At 46.8% G+C, this 26792-nt stretch overlaps 1 protein-coding gene across 6 annotated transcripts in view; it reads left to right on the forward strand.

Annotated features, from left to right (window-relative positions):
* The first annotated feature begins 207 nt into the window (after positions 1-207).
* ZNF395 (zinc finger protein 395) overlaps positions 208-26792 on the forward strand; it is a 42014-nt gene continuing 15429 nt past the window's right edge. The window contains exon 1 of one of the 6 annotated variants that reach the window (XM_044766882.2): positions 208-310. The gene's annotated coding sequence lies outside the window, so the exon portion shown is untranslated. Of the gene's footprint in view, positions 311-394; positions 737-23739; positions 23855-25310; positions 25470-26792 lie in introns of those variants that run through there. The other 5 variants (XM_070505144.1, XM_044766881.2, XM_044766880.2 and 2 more) reach the window with 5 other exon arrangements.

Consider the following 26792-nt stretch of genomic DNA (forward strand, 5'->3'; position numbering starts at 1 on the left):
GCCGAGCTCGGTCCGCGGCGCCCGGGGCTTTCTGGCTTCCTTTCCCGCCCTGCGGCGAGCTCGGCCTCTCGGAGAAGCCTGTCTCAGAGCCAGGCCTGGAAAAACAACAGCAAGAAACTTTGGCTCGGTTTGCGGCCCAGCGAAAAAAGGCAAACACCCAAGTTTGGTTCGGGGCTGCGGCCGCCGGTTCCGATTCGGGGGTGGGGCTGGGGGTGGGGGTGTGTCACATCTCGGTCAGGTTCAAGTGCGCATGTGCGAGAGGAGTCGCTGGGGCACTTATTGAGCGCCCACTGTCTACGAGCGGCCGGGGGTGCGTATCGCGGGCGCGCGGTGGGGGCGCGGGGAGGGCGCGGGCGCGCGTGGCCGGCGCGCGGCCGCGTGCGCGCGCGGCGCCTGTGGCGGGGAGGGGGCTGGCGGAGGGCGCCGGGGGTGTGTCCCGAGCCTCGCTCCTTCGCTGGCTGGCTGGCGCGCTCCTGCGCTCCCTTCCCGGGCGGGGAATCCGGGCCGGGTTGTGGCCGCAGCCGCGTACGTGAGCGCAGTGTCCCGGAGAGGGAGGGAGGCCGGCCAGGTGGGCGCGAACGCAGCCTCGGCGGGCGGGTGGCCGGAGCGGAGCGGAGCGGAGCGGCGGGCCGCGCCGGGTGGGCGGGTAGGGGCCGCGGCCGCTGCAGCGCCGAGCCGAGCCGAGCTGTCCGAGCGGGAGCAGCCCGGCCCGCGCTGTTGCTCGCGGCGGGGCGAGGTGAGCTGCGCGGGGACCTCGCGGCGCTGCAGCCCGGGGCCGGGGGCGGCCGGGAACTTGCCCCGCTCCGCACGCCCGCGGGGCCGGGCCGGGGCCTGAGGGCCCTGGGGGCCGGCGCCGCGGGCAGCGGCCGGTCGGGGCGCGGGGCGCTGCGGCAGTGCCCGCGCCGGCTGGGTGGGGGCGGCCGCCCGCTTTCCGTGCGTCGCCTTGTTTATGTCGCTGGCCGCCGGCGCTCGCGAAGGCACCCCCTCCCCAACTTTGAGCGCTGGTCCGGAGTCGCCTCGACGACGAGGACTGAGCTGCCCCCTCCCTGACCCTTTCCGGCTGGGCCGCTCGCCCAGCCCTCCCGGCGCCCCGCGCGTTCCTGCCCACTCCGCCGAGCGAGCGAATGCCGGGCTCCGGGACGCGCGCCGCGACACACCCTCCACCTCGGAGGCCGGCTGTCCTTTTCTGTCCCCCCTTTCCTTCCGCGCGGTTTCACCCTCCCTCTCCTCACCAGTGGCCCCTGGCCCTCCTTGGAGCTGGCACCGTGGGCAAGTGCGGTGCCCGGGGTGGGGGCAGGGGGGCGGGCCGGGGGCTGGACACGGAGTTTGTCATGTGCAAACAATCTCAAAGGCAGCGTTTTCGTCCTTGCCTTGGAGTTCAGGGCTCAGCACCTTCCCTTTGGGATTGACTCAGAAATCTAAAGAAGCCCACCTGCCAGGGGGTGAGGGGGTGCTGCTGCCTCCTTGATTTCAGGCAGTGCTGGCTAATCCCCAGTGGCTTTGGAGCGCTCACCAGGCAGGCGGTCCCATAACGCCAGGCCTCCAGGCACAGGGGTTACCTACAGCCCACCGCTACGTTCTTTACACTCCTCTTTCTAGAAAAGTGTATCTGGTGCAGTTTGCCTGAAAGTGAGTGATCAACAGGTGTTGAAGGCCTTTTTGCCACCCTCCTAGGTGTTATGTAAACAGAGGTTCCGAGTCTCAAGGAACTTGAAACACAAGGAAGCAGAGCAATTAAGTTAAACTCCACAGGTACTTTTGAGGGTCTGCTGTGTTCTCAGCACCATGCCAGGCTCTCTGGGAGATGTTAAGAGGCACACACGAAATCTAAGGCCTCAGAAAGCCTACTGACCAGGTGGAAGTGATTTGAGAGCTCAAGTTCAAATTAATGTTCTGTGGCTGCCTAAATTACTGTAAATGCTCAGGGGCTAGGGGGTAGGGGGAATATCAAAGGGAAGGTTAGCGGTTGGGAATGGATTTAGAGTACTGAGTTCTGAAATAAGTTATACATATGGAGAATAACTCACTGGCAAAGGCCCAAGGGCGAGAAAGGCAGAAGTAACAGGTGCAAGAGGTCGCAGCGGGACTACCAGAGGAGAAGAGGTTCAGACAGTTATCTCAGTGAGGGGGGAAACACAGATAGATGAGATGATTTCCTCCAGGGGTTATAATCTCATGGAAGAGACAAAGTCTAGAGCATGTGAAATAAGACCTCAAGTTAGGGCACAATTAACGGTCAATATGAGAGGTATGGAATAGTGCTATTGGAGTTCGGAGAAGGGAGCTATAAGCAGGAATTGCAAGGACTATATTCCTGGAGGCTGAGACCCTTGAGATGGGCCTGGAGGTGCCAATGAACGTGGCCTTCCAGAGAGACAAGGAGGTGGCCTGCCTAGGGAACCTTTCCTGAACAGTAGGAGATAAAGGTGGAGAGGAACAATGGTTGAGATTGTGAAAGTCCTAGAAAGCCAGACTGGGGAATTGCACTTTACCCTGTGTGTTCTGGAGAGACATGAAAGGTTTTTGAGCCAGAGAGTGATGTAATGAAAGGTTAATTGGAAAGGTTTTTAAAAGTAACGTTAGGAGACAAATCTGTTAGTAGGTGGTTGCAGTTGTGGAGTGTCCAGGGTTTGGACTGGGGTAACTGGAAATGGAAAAGAGGGAGGGTTTTGGAAGCATTACTGTTGAAACGTGCTAACAGGGGCAGGGTGAAGGAAGGAGATGAATGGAAATTAATTCTTTGTGGAAGCTGATTAGATGCCAGGGCCTTGGAGCTGCTGTAGTTTGTAACTGGAGAAATCGGAAATGTGTGTGTTGGAGAGAAGTAATTGACACTCAGGCTGCAGAGAAGTTTCTCGTGTTTGCCAAGACATTCTAACATAGGTGTCCTGTAAGCAGCTGCAGCTCAGAGATTGGTGGGAGAGGCTGCCAAAGCCGGGAGAGGGAAGGCACTCCTGAGGATAAATGTGGCATCTTCTCAGTCACAGGGAGGCAGTAGAGGTTGCTAGTGAGTGGGACTGAGGGTTGGAAGTCTCTGTTGTGTATTGCCATTAAAATGATACCCTCTGGTCCTGGACCTGGCAGAGTGACTCTGGGGAATTGAGGCTCCAAGGAGGATGGGACACTTATTCTTCTAACCCTGAGGGTGGGGTTGGAGACTAGAGGGAAGTAGAATGGAATTTGCTAAACATATGAATTGCTGGGCTTTGAGACAAGTTGAAGTTTGCTTTCCAGTGAGATCTTCAGGCTTATCCCAGTGTCCTTCATAGGGGTGCGCGGGGAAGCAGCAAGATGGGGGAGCAGCAAAATGATTGGAAGGAGGAAGGAGAAAATTTTGGGCCTGGGGACACTGCCTTTCCCAGGACAGGGTCGTCCTCACCAGCGCCATTGCCCGTTCTCTGGAATCCACTGGGCTGCCGGCAAAGGGGAGCTGGTTCAGTTTTTCCTGAGCTCCGAATTCTGCTTTTTTTGTTGCAAGGGTGACTTAGGGTGATTTGCTGAACAAATTCCTCAGGCCTCAATTTGCAACATCTGAGAGCTGGTGAATTTGAAGGATGATTGCAAGAAGTTGCAGAATGAGTGAAGAATGTAATTGCATTTCCTTATCCTCCCTGTTTCTTTGAGATGAAGAATCAGTGAGGTAGCTGGGTAAGCTGACTTGGTGGGGAGAGGCGTCCATGGGATGTTTTTTGTTTATAGGGAGTATATGACTGGCAAAAAAAAAAAAAAAAAAAGGCAAGGAGCAGTGGTTGAGCTTATTTACTCTTTGCAGAGCAGTGTATTCTGCACTGTTTTGACCATAACCTACATTAAGAAATAAAATTTACATCATGACCTAGAATAATCATGTATGTAAAAATCTAGGTTCGTGAAGTGCCTTGGTGCAATCTCCTCTGATATTTTTGTTTTCTATTATTTTTCATTAAAAATGCTTATTGTCTCCCACTGAGTTGATTTAAGCACTCTGTGATGGACCATAACCCACAGTTTGAAAAAAGTTGTAGAGAATTTTCACCTCTAGTAAGTATTTATTGAGCTGCTGATGTGCAGAGCTACCCTTACTAGTGCTGAAGGTGGAAGGGAGCATGAGGAAGAGATTAAAAGTCTACAGATTAGTTGGAGAGATAAGACATCGCTGTGATTAAGGAACAAGGCAAGATGATTAAGTGCCAAAATGAAAAATAAGTACTCATAGGGTCAGAGGAGGGGCAAGCAGCCTGTGCTGGGGTGGCTTGGAGGAACTGTTTGGAATAGGGCAGAGGGTGTGGGATGAGCCTGTTGGGATGTCTTGTGGTGGCGCACAGGTTGGGGGTGTAACGTGGACAAAGGCTTGGAGTTAGGGATGTACCCAGTGTGTGTAAGAGTGAGGAACAGAGGGTTCTTGATAGAGAATAGGGAGAAATCAGGTTGGAAAGGTGGATTAGGGTGAAAATACAGTGTAGGGCTTAGCCACGGGTGGCCCAAAGAATGTTTTCTGCTTTCAGCGTCTTATAATTTGGACTACTCAAAGGTCTTAAAAAAAAAAAAGGAGAACAATCCAGAAACCCTCTGGATTTGAGACTCTTGAAGAATCAGACCAAGGTGATCCTCTAGAGCTGAGTGGTGGCTGCCCCCTGTGGATGGGAGACAGGCCTTGTGGTCCCAAATTGTCATAGTCCCTGTGCTCCCTGTTGCCTCAATCCAGTCTCTTTGGATTCCCTTCTTAGTCCTGTAGGCCAGTGGGTTTGTGACCTCAGTTTTCAAGAGACTTGAATGCCAAGCTTGGGAGTTTGGGATCGCTGTCCGGGTAGGAGTATGACATTATGGAATCTGAGATATTTGTGTGCAGATGATTTGTTTTAGGCAAGTCAGCAGCACTTTCAGAGTTGCTGCTGGCTGGGACTTTGAAATATTTTTCTGATGGTTGGAAATGGTACAGATTAGAGAGGGCCTTGGGCTCTGTTCTCTATAGTGCCACCAATTTCTGGTGACCCCAAGATCTCTCAAGCCTTCTCATTTTCCACTCGTGGCTGGCACGGTTAGATGGTGGCTCCTGGCGTGTATCCTCTGAGAATGATGTTGGGGTACTAACTTGGTGAGATGTGAGTCACGGCTGCGAAATGCCATATGACATTAGATTCTCAGGAGCTTTGGTTCTGAGAGTCAGTAATAAAGGAACATCAAGGAGGGGGCTGTCAAGAAATGACAACCCCAGAGGGTAGGCCTCCAGGATCCAGCGATTTGTAATCCAGGATTCATAATAGCCACAGAGTAACTCATTCAAGCCCAGGGGTTAAGGCAAATGATTCCCAGGAAACCAGCCTGATTTGAGGACCAGCTGAAGTGAATTAGTTCAGGTCTCTGCATTTTAGAGACAGCTTACCCTGGGGGGTCCATAACCACCCATGATTCAGAGGGCTTCCCAGGTGAGCTACAAGGTAGGAGCGACTGAGCAGTAGTCACCCCGCTTTTGTACAGGTTGCACAATCGATTATTTGAAAATAGTGCTTTTGTAGCATTGGAAAAAAGTCAAAATGGAAGTGCTTTTTCCTTAAAAGTGGGTGGCTGTAGGATGCAAGGATAACCGGAAGTCAGCCGAATCTCATCCAGTGAAGCCCTTTTCCTGTTTTATATGATGGTTCAGTTACTTGGATCAGAGAAATGTAGCAGCTGTGGTGCACTCTGGCTTTACGAAAGTATTTAGTAGTTTCTTAAGATGTGATGGTCCATATTAAATAAGTGGTAGAATGTGGGCTGGATGGTGTTATTAGTTTAATTTGACAATCATATGCAAAAACTGTTAATTCGTGACACTGAGTCAGCCGAGAAGCGGGTCTGGAAATGAGTGCTGTAAGGTTCTATTCTTGGCCTTGAGCCACTGAACATTATTTCCAGTGTTGTGGATGAAGATACAGAAGGTATGTTTGTCAGCTTTGCTGATGGCACAGAGGTGGGATGGATCGCTTATTTAGTAGCTAAATCAAGTAGATGATCAAGATAAAATCATCTAGAATGAGGGCCCCAATAAAAAAAGAAGTTCACTAAGGGATAAATGTAAAGTCTGATTTAGTTTTTAAAATTTTAATTGTAATGTATTGAGGTGTTCCTGCATTCTCACGAGATAAGCCCACTTCTGGGGATGAAGCTGAGACCATATCCAAAATGTACGTGTTTCATGCACAGAGATGATTCAGTTTTTTTTAATCTATAGTGAAAAATTGGAAACAACCTAAATATCCAATGGTCTGAGTGGGCTGTAAGTAGTCCATAAGTGATTCTAATTAATTGTGTCTTTGTAATGGAATATTATGAAGCCGTTAAAAGTAATGTTTAGAAACAGTTTTTTGTTTTTTTGTTTGTTTTTTTGAGGAAGATTAGCCCTGAGCTAACTACTGCCAATCCTCCTCTTTTTGCTGAGGAAGACTGGCCCTGAGCTAATATCTGTGCCCATCTTCCTCTACTTTATATGTGGGACGCCTACCACAGCATGGTTTTTGCCGAGAGGTGCCATGTCCGCACCCGGGATTGGAACTGGCGAACCCCAGGCCGCCGAGAAGCGGAACATGTGCACTTAACCACTGCACCACCGGGCCAGCCCCCTAGGAATAGTTTTAAAATAACTTGGAAAAATGTTTCTGCTAAAAGTTAAGGTGCATTTACAATATAATCTCAAGTCTTGAAAAAACAAAGTCTGTAGGAAATGCTACTTCTAGATGGATCTAATTGAGTGACTTTCTTTTTTTACATTTTTAATTTATTATGTGCATTTTCTATAACATGTATGTATTTCACAGTGGGAAAACCACTACTATGTATATTTTTTAATATTTTTTTTAGAGCAGTTTTAGGTTCATAGCAAATAGAAAGATACAAAGATTTCCCACTTACCCCCTGCCCCACACATGCATAGCCTCCCCCATTATCAACATCTCCCACCAGAGTGGTATGTTGTTAGATCTGATAAACCAACACTGACACATTATTTTCACCCAAGTCCATAGTTAACATTAGGGTTCATTCTTGGTGTTGTACATTCTATGCATTTGAATAAATGTGTAATGACATGTATCCATCATTATAATATCATAAAGGGCCTTTACTGCCCTAAAGCCTCTGTGTTCTGCCTGTTCATCCCTCCCCCTCCCAACCCTTGGCCTCCACTCGTCTTTTTACTGCCTCCACAGTTTTGCCTTTCCCACAGTGTTACATAGTTGGAATCATATAGTATATAGTCTTTCAGATTTCTTCTTTCACTTAGTAATTCTTCACGTTTTCATGGCTTGATACCTCATTTCTTTTTAGCACTGAATAATAATATTCCATTGTTTGGATGTACCACAGTTTTGTTTATCCATTCATCTACTGAAGGACATCTTGGTAGCTTTCAAGTTGTGGCGATTATTATGAATAATGCTGCTGTAAACATCTGTGTATACAGGGTTTTGCTTGGACTTAAGTTTTCAACCTCTTTGAGTAAATACAGGAGCATGATTGCTGGATCATATGGGAAGACTATGTTTAACTTTGTAAGAAACTGCCAACTGTCTTCCAAAGTGGCTGTGCCATTTTGCATCCCCATCAGCACCGGCTGAGAGTTCCTGTTGCTCCACATCCTCACCGGCATTTGGTATTGTCAGTGTTCTGGATTTTGGCCCTTCTAATAGGTGTGTAGTGGTATCTCGTTTTCATTTGTATTTCCCTAATGACATGTGATGATATCATCTTATGTACTTTCTTGCCATCTGTGTGTCATCTTTCGTGAGGTGTCTGTTAAGTCCTTGGCTTATTTTTTAATCAAGTTGTTTGTTTTCTTATTGTTGAGGTTTAAGAGTTCTTTGTATGTTTTGGATAATAGTCTTTATGAGATATATCATTAGCAAACATTTTCTCCCAGTCCGTGGTTTGTTTTCTCATTCTCTTGAACACTGGTATTTTACAAACATTTTGTTATTCAAGGACAGGCTGGGGTAGAGGTCAGTGGTTCATTCAGTGACGCACCTTGAGTACCTGTCAGTTATGGTCAGGCGCTGGATTAAACACTGGAGTCACAAAGTGAGACTCAGTCCGTGACCTGAGGTTGATGTGATTGAAAGGGGGCACTGACAGGTCAACAGACCACACAGTGTATCCCTGGTGGTACTTCATACGTGCAGGTCATGTGGGAAAAATGTCTTGGGATTGTTCTATTCATGAGTTTCATGTGAGCCCTAAGTGGGATGATGCTTTCAAAAAATCAAATCCAGTTCATAACTGGAGCAGAACTTTAGTGATCCAATCACAGGATCTAGTTTCAGTGACCTCTGCTGGTCATATGACATTTGGACCACTTGGGGGGCCATGATTTAAAAGAAATTTGAACAACAAAACTTTATCCATGGGAGGGAGACGCCGATGATTGAGAATCAAGAATGACTGGAATACACTCATGGGGTGGGTACACGATAGCGCTTTCAAATATTTTCATAGTTATCAGGTATAGGAAAGAGTATACTTGATCATTTCTGCTCCTAGTGTCACTATGACCAATGGGGGAATAATTGCTTTATCCTCTTTAAGCTTCAGATTCCTCATCTGTAGAATGGTTACATTATGTGATTCTTCATCTGTAGAATGATTACACTGAAGTGTAATGACCTTTTATTACACTTACACTGAAATGTAAGTTCCCTTTTATTTTATTTATTTATTTATTTTGGAAAACAACCCCAACTTTTTTTTTTTTTTTGAGGAAGATTAGCCCTGAGCTAACATCTGCCACCAATCCTCCTCTTTTTGCTGAGGAAGACTGGCCCTGAGCTAACATCTGTGCCCATCTTCGTCTACTTTATGTGTGGGACGCCTGCCACAGCATGGCTTGCCAAGCGGTGTGTAGGTCCGCACCTGGGATCTGAACTGGCAAACCTCGGGCCAGCCCCTTTAAGGTCCATTCTAACCCTAAAGACTGGAAGAGCAGATTTCAGTTCAGTATGAAAAAGGACTTTTTTAGCCAGCAGAGCTGTCCAGCAATGGAAACGTCTGCCCATGGAGCAGTGAGCTTCCATTGTTGGAGGTATTCTGGTTGGGCTGAATGCTGTTGATTAGGGATGCTGGAGAAGAGAAGGACAGGAATTAGGCTCACTTCCAAAGTCCTTTCCGATTCTTAGCGTCAGGTTATTACGTGACTTGTCAAAGCTGAAAGAACGTGGAATAGGGTATTTGCCTCTAGTTGCACCATTTGAGTCACCATCATCATGTAAGCTCTTTAGAAAATGCTTATAAATGGGTCCCAACGTTTTCAAGAGACCCTTCTGGGGTCATTTTAAAAAAGGATGAAGAGAACTATTTCCAGGTGGATCAGGACTCAGTTTGTGGCCCCAGGGCTGCTGAAAATTGAATTTGGTCTTTAGGGAAAGCAAGAAGGTGGGGATGGGATGGAAATGGCAAATAATCATAAATAAAATAGATTGACTTATGGAAGACTAATGTGTTTATTGGCCAGTTCTATTCAGTATAGTTAATAAATCAAGCAGGGCCCTTTAATTGAATGCGGGGTCCTCTGCTTTGGCTGTGGAGGACCTGAGAGTGCCCTAGACCGTTTCCTTCCTATTTCATTTCCCACACTGCAGATATTTATCACCAAGTATAGCATGTTAAATGCCATCCTCACACCAGGGATGAGACTGTGTCTTGTGATGGCTCTGTAGGTTTAGCGACAAAGAGAACAAGAGATGGATAAATTTAAAGAAACTTGTGAGTGGGATTTTCCAGAATGCATATGTTTAGTGTATATCAGACAATAAGTTTGTGGTTTGGGTTGAAAGTTTTTCATTTTTATTATTTATAACTTACATGTAGAAAATTTGGTTTAGTTTAATTTTGCCTAAATTTTACTTAGATAGATGGTTTATTTAGAATCCACCCTCCTTATTTCAAACTTTTAGATTTTCTTCCTGATATTTTTGGATTACTTTCTTGTGTTAGGGCATGGCTAGGGCTAACTCACATAGCAAAAGTTTCTGAGTGAGAGAATGGAGGTTCAGCTCATTTTTGGAGAATATCACAGGAGGGCTTCTGTCTCCACAATTCATGCTCACATTTTGGCATTTAAAAAATCAGTATTTGGCAAGAAATTGCTCTCTCCTCACATGGAGTAAAGCAATTTTGGTGGGTACGGCCTAGGAAATGCCAGTTTTAGGTGTATGTAAAAAATGGAGGCAGAAGTTGGTTATTTAGAACTAAGGTTGGAAATCTTGGTGCTCTTGATGGTGAAGGGCCGGGTCTCCTTTATCTTGGTGTCGTCTGGGCCTCACACAGCATGTGGCACTTCAGCTGTGCTGGGTGAATTGCTGTGACTCGGTTCCCAGGGCCACATATAGTGGCTATGGGGAAAACTTAGATTATCATATGCCTTTTTTTTAAAGCAAAGTATAATAAGAAATAACAGTTCTCAGCCTTTTTTGTCCTTTGAGTATTGAGGCGCCATAAAACTTTCGCTAAAAACAACCACATTCAGTGGCTGTTTTTCAAAGTGCAGGGGGAATGAAAAACTCCCTCTCTTCTTTCTATTTTTCTTCTGCTGCTGAAAATGAATTGCTCTTGGTGTGCCGTTCTTAAATTCGTGTGTCCTCTCTCCATTTTAATCTTATCTATTTTTATGGTGACTGTCGCCATGGTACTTGCGCTCTTTACATAGCACAACAGAGATTTCGGATGTCTGATAGGACAGCTCAGAGTTCGGCTGCAGCCAGCAGAGAAACTGTGTTTGAGTTTTTTTTTTAAAATGAGGTATCATTTGCATACAGTGGAATGCTCAGATCTTAAGTGTGCTGTTTAATCAGTTTTGACAAATGCGTTTTGAGACAGAACATTTCCATCACCTCAGAAATGTTCCTTGTGACCGTTTCCAGATAATCCTCCCCAGCCCAGAAGGACCACAGCTCTGATTTCTATCACCCTAGGTTAGTTTTGCCTACTAGGTTCTTAATATTAGAATTTTGTGTTTCTAAGGACTTTATACATAATGCTTGGAAGAGGTGGAGGGGTGTGTGTGTGTGTGTGTGTGTGTGTGTATGTTTGTGTTTGTGTTTAAAAATCAGCGTTCTATATGGTTTGGTGGCCCTGATGAGTAAATAATTTTTTGGAGCTCGTCTAAAGTGGTGTTCAGATTCTTCCTTCTCCTTAGCCCATGGGATATGGATTTATGTTAGGAATCCTGATTCCCAGATGGAAAAGTCTGAGGCACAGACAGCTAGGCATGGTGTGGAATAAGTGTGATTGGGCAAGGGCTGCCATTATTGGCAAGTGTATGCGTGTGTGTTTGTTGTGTTGGAGAGCTGGAATGCTCAGCTAGAAGAGCTGGAATTGCTCCTAGGACATCCCTTCGGATTACCCAGAAGCCCCCTGACATACTTTCTCTTTTTCTCTGCCTCTTCCTTGAAATAACATAGACGTTTAACAATCCACAGAGTTACAGAGTTGGGCTTGTAATATTGAAACAAGATCTGTGTTGCAAAGTCCGCTGCTTTCCACTGCTGAGCTCTCAGCCTCCTGGGAAGCATGTGTCAGTTTTGGGTAGAAATTGCCCCTAAACACATTACTGAAATGTATTTAAGGAGTCAGTTTCTTTCTTTCTTTTTAAAAAAATTAAATGGCTAAATGAAATTTTCATTTCGCAAGTAGTACATGAACACGTTCTCTGTAGGGGAAAAAAATGCAGACTTTTCAGAGCAAACAAAATCTTCTTTGACAACCACTCCTAATCACAGTGCTTGCCCAGAGGTTAACCACTGTTACGAGGTTGTTGGTATTTTCCAAATGCTTTACATACTTGTATTTATACCTATAGAACTCGAGAAAAGCTAAATGCACTGCACTGCTAGTATCATGCTGTGCTCCCCTCCCCCGACAGTGTATCTTGGTGATTATTTCCTGTCTGTATATATAGGTCTTCTTGATTCTGTTTATTTCTGCATGGTTCTTCCTTGGAATTAGAAGTCTTCCCCTAATTGAGGGACGTTTAAGTTGTTTCCAAATCCTCCACTGTGACAAATGCTGTTATAATAAACATGGCTGCACATGCTTCTTTGTAGCACGTCCTAGTGTTTCTGTAGGTTAGATACCGAGGAGGGGAATTGCCAGGTAATAGGGTACTTTAATTTTATGTCTTAATAAAGACCTGTTATGGGGCCAGCCCCGTGGCTGAGTGTTAAGTTCGTGCGCTCTGCTTCGGTGGCCCAGGGTTTTGCCGGTTCGGATCCTGGGCAGAGACATAGCACTGCTCATCAGGCCATGCTGAGGCGGCGTCCCACATAGCACAACCAAAACGACCTGCAACTAGAATCTATAACTATGTACTGGGAGACTCTGGGGAGAAGAGGAAGAAAAAAAAAGATGACGACAGATGTTAGCTCAGGGCCAATCAAAAAAAAAAAAAACAAAGCCCCATTACGAGTCAGTTCCCAGCTTAGACTTAATGTAGGCCAGGGCGTACTTGAAGGGTACTCAGACGTGCAGCGGTGGTCTTCTAAGAGCAGGCAGGATTTAGGGTGTGCTGGGTGTGTGCACCCCATGAGTCAGTGCTGGTTGGCTGGAAGGGTTGGTGGGGAGGGCTCCTCTGGGCCCCACAGTTTATTCCATCTGGCTCGCCCGAGGACTTTGCCCTGCGTGTGGGTCATGGTCGTGTGGAGAAGACTCACGGGATGGATGAACAGCATGTTGTGGACTCTGGATAGTAAATTCCAAACCCAGTTCATTCCCTAAGTGGGGACGTTCAGTGCATCTGTGATTCTTCCCTGTGCTGTCTTCGGAATACAAAGTGTGGCTTAAATGCTTAAGCCAAGGGTGAGGCGCTTGGAAGCATTTTAGTGTTCTTAAAAATCTGGAACACTGTCATGTTACTTTTATTAGTATGGTTCATTTTATTTGGAGAAGGGTGGTGTGTGTACACTTCTTGCCATCATCCCTAGATCTCTGACAGCTCCTAGAAAACATGAAAATTCATCATGTCAGGCCAAACTCATGCCTTTAAGAGGCAGTGTGGCAAGGGAGGGCTTGGCTGTGTCTCTTGAAGGGCATGGCTGGTGTCATTGGCCACCTAGCTAATGAGAGGCAGAGCCCTTTTGCAGCCTGAATTCTTTCATATGCATTCTCCTTCAGATCCCTTAGGCAGATGTAAATGAAAACACTTCTGGTTCTGACCCTGGGGGAACCCCGCTGTTGCATTCAAACAATTATCCAAACCCAGTAATGCACTTATGTTGTTTTCTTTTGGGGTCTTGAGGTGTCTCCTCCTCTGGTCTCCTGCAGGTGTCAGCAGGTGCTCCTGCCGTTTCAGGATTTGGTGACAAAGCTGGCACTCCACCTTATCTCTCCCGTTTGGAGGATTCTGTCGGGGCCCTCCTGCCTTCATCTTTCTGGACTTCATGGCATGCCCTCCCCACCACACGGCCCATTTAGGTGACTGTCCTCTGGTTTTACAAGTCATCTTTCTTGCTGGACAGCTACCAGTGTTCCAAGAGTGGACGATTCTCCAACTTTAGAGTGGGTGGGTGGGCAGTGCGTTTCTTTTTGTTTTTAGTAGTTCTGCTGGACAAAACTGTTTGTTTGTTTGTCGGTCTTTGTGACCACAGTAGGATGACAGTCTGAACTAAAGTGATGAGGAGACCCCTTTACTGGGTTCTGACTGTTGCTACAGAGCTCTTACGTGGTTTCAAGTTTTTTTTTTTTTTAAAAGCTTGGCACCTGAGCTAACAGCTGTTGCCAATCTTTTTTTTTTCTTCTCCCCAAAGCCCCCCCAGTACACAGCTGTAGATTCTCGTTGTGAGTGCCTCTGGTTGTGCTATGTGGGATGCCGCCTCAGTGTGGCCTGACGAGCGGTGCCTTGTCCATGCCCAGGATCCAAATCAGCAAAACCCTGGGCTGCCGAAACAGAGTGCGTGAATTTAACCACTCGGCCATGGGGCAGCCCCAGGTTTTTTTTCCTGAAGCCTATTATACCGCTCTTGTCGATTTAATTCACTGGTTGCTCTTTCTCCTACTTGCACAGTCTTCCCTGTAATCTTCCTGGAAGCCTGCCTCTTCTCTACCCAGAGTTCAGTGCCTTTTTTTTTTCAGGCTGACATTTACTGAGAGCTCTGTGCCAGACACGGTGCTCAGTGCTCGAGGTGCGTGTTTTCATTCTCTCCTGGGCTCCTCTCTCAGACCTGGAGTAGTAGAATCTCTATGAAGAGGAGCTTGGTGACTCTCAAAACCAAGGCACTGTTGAAAAAAATTGCATTGCCTCATCATAGCCCCAAATTATCCTTTGGCGTAGGAGCCAGTGCTTTCACTGTTTTACACGTGAGGAAACTGAGGCACAGAAAGGCCAGGTAGTTTGCTCAAGGTCACAAAATTGGGAAGTTAGAGCTCGTTTGCAACCCTGTTTCCTGGTGCATCCTCTTTGGGGTGTTTGAACAAGTGTTAAGTAAGAATAACTGTAGCCCTGCTCCTGGGGGAGCCCCATAGTTGATACTTTGCTATCTTAGTGCCCATTGCATTTCCCCTTCCATGCCAAACCACCACCACCACAGTAATCTCTCCGTGAGTCAAGTTTTCACTAACAAGGAGCCTTTAAGAAGTCATCCAGAGCCAGCCTTGATGGCCTTGTGGTTAAAGTTCAGCGCACTCCACCTTGGTGTTCTGGGTTCGGTTCCCAGGTGTGGAACCACACCACTTGTCTGTCAGTAGCCATGCTGTGGGGGCGGCTCACAGAGAAGGACTTACAACTATACACAACTATGTACTGGGGCTTTGGAGGCAGGGAAGAAGAGGGAAAAAACACATGAAGGAAGATTGGCAACAGATGTTAGCTTACGGCAACTCTTTCCCTGCCAAAAAAAAAAAATGTCATCCAGTCTAGCTTCTTACTCCTCTTGCTTGTTGCATAATTTTCCTGTATAATATAGTAGAAAGAGCATAGCTTTTGGAATCAGGCATACTTGAGCTCACATCTTAGTTCTGTCACTTTCCAGCTCTGTGGACTTGGGAATGTTCCCCAACCTCCCTGAGCCTCAGTTTCCTTATCTGTAAGATGGAGGAGCTGATGGTACTTATCTCATGGGATTATTGTGAGGGATGAAATGAGGCGCAGTCTGTGAAGTGCTTAGCAAGTGACCGGCACATCAGTCTCTGATAAGTGGTAGCTCTTAGAACATTCCTGAAGGAACGTCAGTCTATCTTCCTGTTTTATTTCCTATTTTCTCTTGCCTGTGACTCTGTAACAGTTCTACTGAGGTAGTTAGATGCAATTTTGTTGCTTGTGAACATCCCACTGCCTTTTCCCTGAAAAGGTTCTAGTCTTCTGCCTGCCTGCCTGCCTGGCGCAGCGGCGAGACCCGAGGCGCTCCTCGATCATCCTCAGGCAGGTGGGGGCCCAGCAGCACTGAGCAGCCACGGCCTGAGTGTCTTGGCCTGCTGAGCGCCGATTTCATCCTTCACTTCTCTCAGAGGGCTACTTGTGGGCCATCTGGTCTCTGTGATTGATCCACATTTATTTTGTCGCTTTGGCTTAGAAAATCCTCACTAGTGAGCATGCTGATCAATGCTGCCCCTCAGTCCATTTCAGGAAAAACACCCTGAGATCCTGAGCTGGGACTGAGGTGACCTCTCATTCAGCTTGTTTCTCCATCTCTATTCGGTCTTTGAACTCATCCTCAGCCCCACAATTATTGGGGCATGAAGATTCCTTAAATGGTCTCCTCCAGAGAAAGGGACTTCCGTAGTGGGTCATGCCTTGGGCAAGCCCCCCCCCCCCCCACCGCCTCGTGCTCATTTTTCACCGCGTATTTAAACAATCTTCCTTTGTGGTGTCTATAGTCTCTTCACTTAGGCTGACTTTCTGTTTTCTGGGGGAAACATGTCTGTCTCCCTCACCCTCCAGTCACTCAGATTTTTTTAGACTCATAACTTTTTTTTGACTTATTTAACTTATGTCAAACCCTTAAAATTTTAACACGCACATTCATCTAACTTTATGAGTTTAATCCTAAAACCATCTTTTTGTCAGTCTTCGGTGTCGGATTGCTGCATATTTTTTGCATTTTCCTGAAAGAAGCAAATTCTGATTCATTCATCTAATTATACAGCACGAGCATATGAATGTAGCTCTGGAGCATATTAAGTGCTTATATAAACAAGCGCTGGATGTGTGATCCAGGTGGGAGCTCAGCCCTAAAGTGCTTTGAGGGTGGGGTCTGAAGCTTGGGCTTCTTACTCATTCTGTTCAGTTCATCGGCGAGAGCCTGATACATGTGTTCACTATCAGCAGATTTTTAAAAACACTGGTGTGTATTCTATATTGCTCCTTTCCCTGGGTTTCTGGTGAGTCGGTGCCGAATCGTTTCCCCTGTGGGTCTGCACTGCCGTGGGCCGGATCCGGCTCCGGGACAGCTGGAACAGGTCCTGGGCGTCTGCGGGTGGGGCACAGGTTTGGGAGGAAGGCACTGGAGGCTGCTCAGGGAGGCTGGCCCAGCCTTGCCTCAGGGAGGCTTGGCCGCAGGCCTTGAACCACCCTGGGCAGGGCCCCAAGACTGTGATTTCGGTGGGGGGAGGAGAGCAGGAGAGGGACCGAGGGTGAGGTGAGTGGCCAGGTCACATGGGGAACGGGCAGCAGCCAGGCCCTGGCTTTGGGCTGCAGGGGCAAAGCCGGCTGGCGTGGTGTTGAGCTCTAAGGACTGAGTCTGGGGGTTGGGTCCCTGTGGCCAGCAGGCCTCTAAGTGGAATATGTTGGATTTCTCGGTTCCCCTATCTTGCTGAAATCAGTTTTGTTGTGATTGCAATTAATTAGTTGCTCACCTGTGGTCAACTTCTTGATTTCCTTTAGCGTCAGTGGTTGTATTACTCGTTCTGGTTAAATATCCTTTCACAATCTCACTTCCCAGATCCCGGCTCAACAGTGGCGACTAAACATTCAGAGTGGCCTGTTGTGTTATTTAGCTATCTAGCACCAGTCTATGATAGGAGAGCAGGGGAAGGAAACGCATCTCTCGAGTTCCTTCCAGATGCTGGGCACTGCTCTCATTTTTTTACAGGTGAGGCAGGAAATTGAGGCTCTGAGATGGTGGTGAATTGTCATAAGTCACACAGGTTGAGGTGATGGGTCCATGTCTCTGGCTGCTGTCTGTTCTTTCCCTGGAGAAGTGCCCTTGACAGTGTGCCTCAGTGCCTTGGCTTAGCTTCCCTGGCACATGCTGTATATCCATTTTGGTAAGCCAGTTTCAGCTCCTCAGCGCCATCCAGCCTTTTTTGCCTCAGCCACAGCACTCCTGGGGGATGGAAGCATTCTCCTTGGTTTTGGGAGAAATGCTCCAATCCTGGGAGAGCAGAGCAGCGTCTCCCAGAAGAAGGTGATAGAGTGACAGGGTGAGGAGCTGTCCCCCATCCTGAAAGAGAAAACCTGTCTAATTAATTGAGGAGTCAGAATAAAGGGAAAAGTTGGGTTAAAAGTTGATCTTCGGAAACCTGGCACCTCCTTTCTGGCCAGAGAGACCTGTTCTTATGGGCCAGTCAGCCATCCTGGTCTTGGAACGAATTCTGGTATCCAGCTCCTATTTCAGGTTTTTAAATGTTATCAGCCACTTGACTGTTCTGTTATCCCAACAGCACACGTTTCTTATCTTGTGACTTACAGTTCCCAAGATTACAACTGATTTCCTGGTAGCTTAGGTTTTGCGTGGCTCCCCGATGAGACTTGGATTCCTGAGAGGTGTTTGAGTGGCAGCTCCATCCCTTCCCTCATCTGTCTGTCTGTTCTGGTTCGCTGTCTCTGGTTGACCCATCTTGTCTGCCTGTGCATGGTTTCTCATCTTTAATTCTGGACCTCACACTCCTAGCCTGGACCCCAGACCAGGGGACACCGTTCTTGGGCCCCTGCAGCCCTGTGTGCTCTGATTACCTGCCACGGAGGGGGCCGCTGCCTTTTGATCACCTGCTGATTCCAGCCAGGCAAGGCCCCAGGTGGCTCTCACCCTCCTCACACGCCCCACTGTCTGTTTGTTTAGCATCATCAGGGAATGTGATTATTCATTCAGGTAACTTTGGGGTTCCAAATAGTTTTTCTACTTTAGCTACCTAAATGAAAAGAAAAAAAGTGGAGTCTGCATTTCTCTGCCTTCTTAAAGAAGTGAGAACGTGAGAGAACCTTTTTTGGTGGTCTCGGGATTGGCGCCTCAGGCGTCATTCCTGCGCAGGCTCCCCTTTCTGGCTTGTGCACACTCAGGGCCTTTTGCTTGTGGGCCTTTGATTGTGAGGGTTTTTAAACTCTCACTTCCATGTTTTGTATTTTGGGGTGGTTCTTTTGTTGCTAGCTTGTGCTGTTCATGACTGTAAGGACCTCTGGTGGGTCCCTTCTTCCCAGTGAAACGCACACTTTCTTCCTCGCAGCACAGTGAGGATCAGACAAGGCAACATAAAGGCGTCAGGGCTGTGAACTCCAGAGCCCCTATCCTGAGACCTCTCTTTTGCTGGGTCTTCCCTTGTGCAGAAGAGAGACCTGGACCAGGGAGGGGCCAGGAAAGCTGCAGATGCCACAGTTCGCTAGCTTGGGCAACTAAGGGACCTTCTTGAGGAACCTCAGTTTTCTCAGCTGTAAAATGAGGATTATATTGTCCCTCTATATTTTCTTGAGTTGCTAGGAGGTTGGGAAAAAAAGAAAGCCCCCAAATGTGTGTATTAAGGTGAGTGTGGACCCAAGTGCCGTTCAAGCATTCATTGGTGGTTTGAGCAGTCCCTTAGAAGCTTATTCTGAAAACTGCCAGAGAGGGCTGCTGGCTCTCCTGGAGACATTCAGCTCCTTCCGGCCACTCTGAGTGAAGTGCCAAGTCAGCAGTCGTCCATCTCCCCACCTCCTTCAGGAACTCTCATGTAGTTTTAGCGCAGTTCAAATCTGGTTTAAGCACGGTGCACACACCCACAGGTGCACATGTGCATGTGTGCCCACCGCCCCCTCACATGTTCAGAAACAGCGCTGGGTGACCCTCCAGCTCACAGCACAGTTACAGGCATGCTGTTACTTGGACCTACTTCCTTCTATAGATGTTCTCTCCCTGTTTTCAAGAAGACACTACTGTCTTAGAACCGAGTTTGAACACGATTTGAAACTCTATCCTTGCTTTTGATACCTCTGTCTTCATTTTAGGGCAAGCAAGCAGCAAGTATGATTTCTTATAACACATTATTTTTGAGTCTGGTGTTGTCCTCGCCCACGGGAATATCATCGATTTGAGATTATGAATCTGCTGGGATAAGCAAGATATGGTCTCTCCCCTCAAAGGGCTTACAGTCCAAGAGAGATGTAGTCCTATCAATCCTAGTAGGAATGGTTACAGAGTACTGAGCCCTAACTAGGTGCCACGTGCTGTGCTAAGAATTGTTTTGTTCCACGCAGAGCAGTGTGTGCATGACAGAGCAATGAACCAAGGGCGCTGGTGGTTTGAAAGCAATGGGGAGCTAGGTGTGAATGCAGGGAAGTGTATTTGAGTAGAGCTGTGAAAATGCTGTTCTCCCTGCCAGCAGAGCAAACAGAACCATTTCTTTTACTTGATTGAATGACTGTTGTGCAGTCAGACAACAAAAGTGTTTGTTGATCAGGGTCATTTATTATTTGCTGGAGAAAATTCAGTGTAACCACATCAGCTGACCTGTTTCTGTGGTCCATCTGCTGGAATATGAAAATAGCACTGCTATTTGGGGCCCTTATTTTCCCTCCCATTATTCTATTACACCTATTACAATAATGGGAAGGCTGGATGCTCACTTACAGGGGATGCTGTGGAGAGGGTTCTGGTCCCGCATGGGGGATGGGCAACCTTTAAGGTCCCTGTCAATTCTGAGAGTCTGTCATTTTAATTTTACTGTTAATCTAAGCTATTATACATTGGTGCAGTGTAATCTGTTTTTTTTTTTTTTTTTAAAGATTTTATTTTTTCCTTTTTCTCCCCAAAGCCCCCCGGTACATAGTTGTGTATTCTTCGTTGTGGGTTCTTCTAGTTGTGGTATGTGGGACGCTGCCTCAGCGTGGTCTGACGAGCAGTGCCATGTCCGCGCCCAGGATTCGAACCAACGAAACACTGGGCCGCCTGCAGCAGAACGCGCGAACTTAACCACTCGGCCACGGGGCCGGCCCCGTAATCTGGTTTTTAAAAACCTTCAGAAAGAGATAATAATTAGGATGCCCTGAGAATCCAAATGGTCATTCTCTGAACAGCTGATTTAGAAATGATGGTATTGGATCAGTCGCTGATATGCTCACTGCTGTGTATCTTTAGCTTGTATTGTGAAAATCTACAATGCACACCACACATTTTAAAAATGGTATAACACAGCCTGATAAATAACTTGAGAGATCTAGAAGTTTTAGCTCAGGCCTTGGCTACTTTCACAGAGGTTTGTATTCAAAGCCAGAGTCCTCTGGGAAGAAAAGGTCAATATATGCTCAGTGAAGTGAGTATTTTTTGCTTTTTCTAAATGAGCCCAGGAGAAAATAAGGCTTGAGAACCAGCAGGCAGTATTTGGCTGGTGATGATGGAGTGTGAGAACTTGCTTTTCCCAGAGTTCAAGGGTGACCTGCAACTGAGAGGATCCCAGACATATTTGCGTATAACCATAGATGTGCTGCACATGTACACGGCAGCTCTCAACAGCGATCAATTCTGGCTAAGAATTGCTGAGAAATGAATTGTTTGGAAATCCCATTGTCCATTGAGTGCTGTCGTAAAATAAGAGATGTGGTTTGCTGCAACATCTTGACCTTTGGATGAGCTTAGAACACCACACTGAAAAAAGTTAAGTGAAAACTTTACAGATTTAAAAGAAAAAAATAGCAACTTTCTGATAAAAGATTAAGAATGTTATGTGAAATAATAGTGAAAGAACTGAAAACTCAAACCATTGATCTGTGCAGTGGTTACCCAGTGGAGATCATAAAATAGAAAGCTGAGGTTTAGTAGAGAATCTGAAACTCTTGGCAGAGGGTTGACGTCCTTCCCCTTGATCCATAAATTGTTCATTAGAGAGGAAGCAGGCACCCAAGGTTTAGCACATGGGAGTCTTACTCTAAACTTCACTCTCCTCAGCTTAAAAAACAGAACAAAACAAAAACCATTAGTTTTGTAATGAATCACTGTGACTTATGACCTGTGTCCTAGAAGTGCCACTAGGTGATGTCATGGCTTGCTGCAATGTCCCTGGGTGGGAGGAGAGAGCAGCCATTGTGTATGAGTGTGTGCACACACATGTACATGTGCTCAGACGTGGTTGTCCGGCAACAGTCACATGTCAAATAGCAATTTGCAACCCAGACCCACAGAGAGCATTTGTTTTCCTATTCTGTCTGTTCCAGTTATTTAACTGATGGCAGATGTCCTCATTAAGGACTCTTAGCACATCAGAATATGTTTGCTGAGCCTGGAAAAGGGCTAACCCTTTTTGGACATTGACCAAAATATGTATTCTAGGGTAGCCAACCCCTCCTATTGGTGACAGTGGTAGGGATGAGAAGAACAAGAGGGCTCAGGATCCCCTTAAAACTGTACATCAGCAGGAAAGTCTTTTTTTTTTTTTTGCATGAGTTTATGTTTCAATCAAGGAATTCCTGTAAGTTGTGAATGTAACATCATAAAGTGGGATTTGGCTACATGTTGAAGCATTGTTAGTGTTACCCTGAAATAGATGTTCCTTGATTTTGCTTTGCTGCATCAGAACCATATGGCATAGGGCCGGCCTCATGGCCGAGTGGTTAAGTTCACGTGCTCCACTTTGGTGGCCCAAGGTTTCACCAGTACAGATCCTGGGTGTGGACATGTCACCGCTCATCAGGCCGTACCGAGGCGGCGTCCCACAGGCCACAACTAGAAGGACCCACAAGTAAAATATACAACTATGTACTGGGGGGGTTGGGGGAGAAAAAGCAGAAAAAAGAATGGCAACAGTTGTTAACACAGGTGCCAATCTTTGAGGGAAAAAAAACCAAAACCATATGGCAAATTAGGGGATGATTGGTTTATACAGACCATTGATAGCTCCGAAGAAAGAAACCAACAGAGGAGTGAATAGAAGGAGACATCAGAGAAGAGAGGTTTGAAGGAAGCTACAGATAGATTGATAGCAGCATGCTGGGGGGGATGGTAAGGACCCTCCATCCGAGCTGAACAGTAATGGGCAATCCTGGAAGGTAACTCTAGACCCTAGAGTTCCTCCTCCCAGCTGCACGCAGACGTCTGTAGGTGCTCGAGTTCACCTCTGAATCCCTGGAGGACTCTGTTGATTGTGTTCTCTCTGGAGCCATGTCTGTAATATCAGGATGAGTGTGCGGTGGACACAGGAGAGGCAGTGAATCACACCTGGTGATGCTGCTCAGCTTGCATTTAGTCTAGATTTGTGTTTTTTTCTTGCGTGCTATCAATCCCCAGTATGAACTTGGCTAAAATTTTCCTTAGCTTTTGGGATTGATTACAGTCTCTTTGTGCCCTCTCAGAGGGCAATTTGTGTATAAAGGTCTTCCCAAGCCACTAAATGATTAACAGTGACTTGGACTGTTACTTTAACATGTTTTGACTAAAACATTGACCTTTATTTTGTAGGTAGGAGGCTAAGGTGCAGGTGGAAGAGATTTTCAAGGAAGGAAAGTGCACGAGGAAATGGAACTAGAGACTTGCAGGATTGGGAGCTGTGTTTTTCCATTATGGTTCACTGACATAGGAAAAGAAAATACCATGTAGATGAAAAGCAGCTTAACTGAGTGTTTTATTTTGAGAGATCCTAGACGCACTGGAATAATGGCAGGATTGTAATCGTTGACACCAGACAGACATGAGTTCAGCCCCCAGGACTCAGGTTCCTAGTTGTGTACCCTCAGCATCCGAACCTCCCTGGGGTTCAGTTTCCTCATCAGAAATAAAAGATGGTGTTTCTCTCAAGTCGTTCTGAGGATTAAATTAGATATAATTTGTGAAAGTGCCCATTAGGCACTTAATAAAGGCAGTTTCCCTTCCTCCTTTCTCTTCTGCTTTTAAAAATTAAGATTTGGGTAGTCTAAAAATAAAGCAAATAATAAAATGCATTTCAGTGTGGAATTCGGGCAAGTTAAAGGAGAAAAGCCAGAGAAGGACAGGAAGCGCCCGTGGGACCAAGCCGGAAGAGGGCACGTTCCCCAACTCTGCAGATCCAGCAGGCTTCACAAACCAAAAAAAGTATTCTTTAAATTTAAAAAAAAAAAGGGTTTCGAAAACAGCATCAGAGTTTGTTAGCCAAATATTTCAGTCTCTCTCTGGAGACTGGAAGCCAGGAATTTTGGAAATGCTACCCTTTCTTCATTTTTGGTGGAGGAAACCTCACACTTCCTGCTGGGGAGCGTGGGGGAGGCCGCCATGTTTTTGGTCAGGAAGAGGGCCGTCCTTTGAATGGATGGGTGCTGCCACCTGCTGTCTCCCCGTGGCACTGCGGCTTCACCTCTAGCTCTTCAAGAGCTCGATGAAATTAAGCCGAGAGTCAGGGCTTCTTATTTCTGGCTTGAGACTTCAAGGATCACGGTAGGTGACTGAGTTTTTCAAACCGAGTTAGCTTAGATATACATTTTTTTCTTTTGTAGTGGTAAAGCATTTGCTCCCTACGTTTCTCTTCCTCTTTATTGTTATAGTAAAGCTTTCCCATGGTGTTACTGAGTATAAAGTCACTGGACAACTGAACAGGAACTCGGTAGGATGCTTTGACTTCGACCTTTTCCTACCTTTGCTTTGCTTTCTAGGGAATTCAGGATGGAGACACCATGCGATCTGATTCCAGCCCTGGAACCTCTGAGTAAAATACTTGTAAAAATGAGCCAAACCCTTTTCCTCAATATTTGCAACTTTATTATCTTTTAAAGGTATTTTTCCCACTCCTGTTTTGTTTTTGTGGAGATATTTGCTTAGCATAATTTGCTGGAATGACCGGGAAAGAGCCCAGGGTTTGGGAGATGTTGAGATGGCATGAGACCCAAACGAACCCCTGAGGTGTTTTTGGACAAGGGAAAAAGTGAAGAAGGTTTACGGAACTGTTCAAAGACAGTTTGAACCCATAGCTGTGGTGACAGTTTTCGTCTGGTGTGAGTGCGGCCAGGAGGGAGAGGCGGGAGGGAGGAGAAATGTGGCTGGAACGGTCTCTTGACATGCCGAGCTTAATAGGCTGGGGTGGAGTTAGCCTGGTGGGCGTTCCAGGTAGGCAAATAGCATTGGTATTGAGGTCCATGAAAATCCTAGTATTTTATACCTGCCACAGCACTGCGGATGTGCTTTATCAGTTGCTCAAGTGGATACTAACTGAATAAATGAGTAGGTGGGGACAGAGGACCTGGAACATCAGAGATCAGAAGTGTGCTAGGGGACCCAAAGGAGATGCACCGCAGGATGGCTGAGGAGCCACGAGCGCTCTGGAGAAGGCAGGCAGTGTGAGTTTGCCAAGTGCCGGGTCTGATCCCTCCCCTTCTGCTCGCAGACCCCGGCCTGGGAGCAGCCGGGCCCCTGGCAGGGATCCACCCCATGACCTGTGCAGGAGCAAAGGATTCATATTTGTGGTGGTGGAGGGACTGCAGAGTTCTGGCCTGTTTTTGTACGACCAGTGGCGGTCAATTCTCAGGAGTTGGCAAGAATGAAGGTGGAGAGAAGGGCAGCTAGTAGGCTGGGGACAACGAGGGTACCGTTGGGGGTTGTGAGTACAAAGCTTGACCCTTCGGATGTTGGGCAGTACCTTGAAGCCAGTTTGTGACATAGATGGCAGAGATGGAAGTCACTGGAGTCAAAGGAGATGAGGAATGGGGAAGTAGAGGCCACAGGTCATGGGTCCCAGGCAGAGCATATCTGGAAAGAGGAGGGGGAGCACAGTGTAGTCCTGAGAAGCACACTTTGAAGTTCGCAGGTCTTGGGGTCCCTGACTTGGCCTTTTACCAGCTTTGACCTTCATCAAGTCTCTTAATCTCTCTGAGCCTCTGGTTTTTTTTGAGAGCAGAACAAGGCTGGATGCTAATGGTCCCTGCAGAATGCCAGTACAGCACTTAAAACAGTCTAGCACATAGCAAACGCTCTTAAGTGTTAAGTAGGAATATACTGTCTACACATATGGAAGAGGTATTCGGAGGTGAGCCCTCCAAGTGACTTGGGGTTAGATGTTATTACTTAATGGGGAAAAAAAGGTACCATTCATCATCTTTTTAAGAATCTGAATGGTAAAGTCTAATACAGAATTAATAAGAAGCTTGTGCCCAAAATATTCATTCCCACTGAGGCTGGAACTAGATTGGACTTCATCATAATGATGCTCCTTTGCATTTCTGTCACGCTTTACAGGTTGTGAAGAGCTTCTGCAGGAATGTTCTCATTTGCTCCTCCAAGGTGCTGGTGAGGGGAGTGTAGGCATTGTGATGTATAGATGAGGAAACGCTCTGAGTGGGACTGACCGCGTGGCCTGAGGACAGATCTGTGTTTTCCCTGCGTCTCACTTGGCAGGTGGGGTGTGGGTCAGGGGAGGGATTTCCCACGAGCAAGCTTGTGGACTGATTCGGGTCACTGAGGGACCTATAAGATAGAGTTCCTCTTTTCTGGAATGGTGTAGGTGCCTGAAGGTCAAGGGGTGGCCCCTGATGGCCCTGCCCAGCCCTGGGGCTTGTTGAGTGCCAGTGTGGTTAGGACCCTCCTCCCAGGCAGGAGGATTTTGACTAATGAAGTGTCACACCAAGGTTTCTAGTTCTGATCTCCTTCCTAGCTCTTCCTCTCTATAAAATGCGAGGATAGCCCTACCCGATTTCCTGCTTTCTGGAGTATGACAAGTGGGGGTGTGTTGATGCCTCAGAGCATGCTGGAATGATGTGTGCCATTTGCAGAACAGCTCCTGTAGGTCATGAGATGAACGCACTGAGGCCTGGAATGGTCTTCCTTGTTCAAGTGAGGGCTGTGGTCCTACGCGTCCCTCACCCCTGAGTGGTTAGTGGTCTGACGCTGGGTGCTGTTGGAGGTGGCGTGTGGGCAGCTTGGACACCTGGACTTGAAGTCAGGAGACCAGATCTCATTCAGGCCGTGGCACCAACTACCTTTATCACTGTGAACAAGTCGCTTAAACTCTACGCATTAGGTTCCTCAAGTGTGAAATGAGGAGAGTTAGCGTGGCTCGTTTTTGTGGCTCTTTGCAGCTTTGAAGCCAGTTGAGCTTCAGAATCTGTATCAGCAAATGTCCTCATGCTTTGACTTAGCCGTATCACATCTAGGAACTAGACCGAGGAAGTGGTCGTTGGTGTGTGTGCTGAGGTTGAGCTCAAAGATGCTCCCTGCAGGCAGAGCAGTTTGAACAGCGCAACACCGGATGTAGCCCTCAGGTCCAATAATAAGGGATTTGTTAAATTGGTGATGATACATCCACCCGAGAAAATAACTGTGTGGCTTCTAAAAGTGTTTTTATACAGTAACACTTAATGATAGAGTAAAACCTACACAAGATATCAAGTGAAAATTCACTTTACCCAACCATGATCCCATTTTAGTAGGAATGAAAGTATATAAATACACGTATAGAAGAAAGCTTGGAATGCTATGTAGGCAATGTGGGTATCTCTGGGAGGCAGCTTCTTGAGTGATTTGTTTTTCTTTGTGCTTATTGGTATTTTCTAAATGTCCTACTCGGAATGGATATTACTTTTGTAAAGAGAAAAAATTGTAAAAGTTACTTTAAAATGCTTCATCTATTTTAATGGATGCTCACGGGCTCCTGCTGCGTGTAGGGCTTCCTGATTCCTCCAGATAAAGACTAAAGGACTCCGTGTCCCCTTTGCCTCCCCA

The sequence above is a fragment of the Equus asinus genome, chromosome 3, assembly GCF_041296235.1.
Source record: "Equus asinus isolate D_3611 breed Donkey chromosome 3, EquAss-T2T_v2, whole genome shotgun sequence".
NCBI lineage: Eukaryota > Metazoa > Chordata > Mammalia > Perissodactyla > Equidae > Equus > Equus asinus.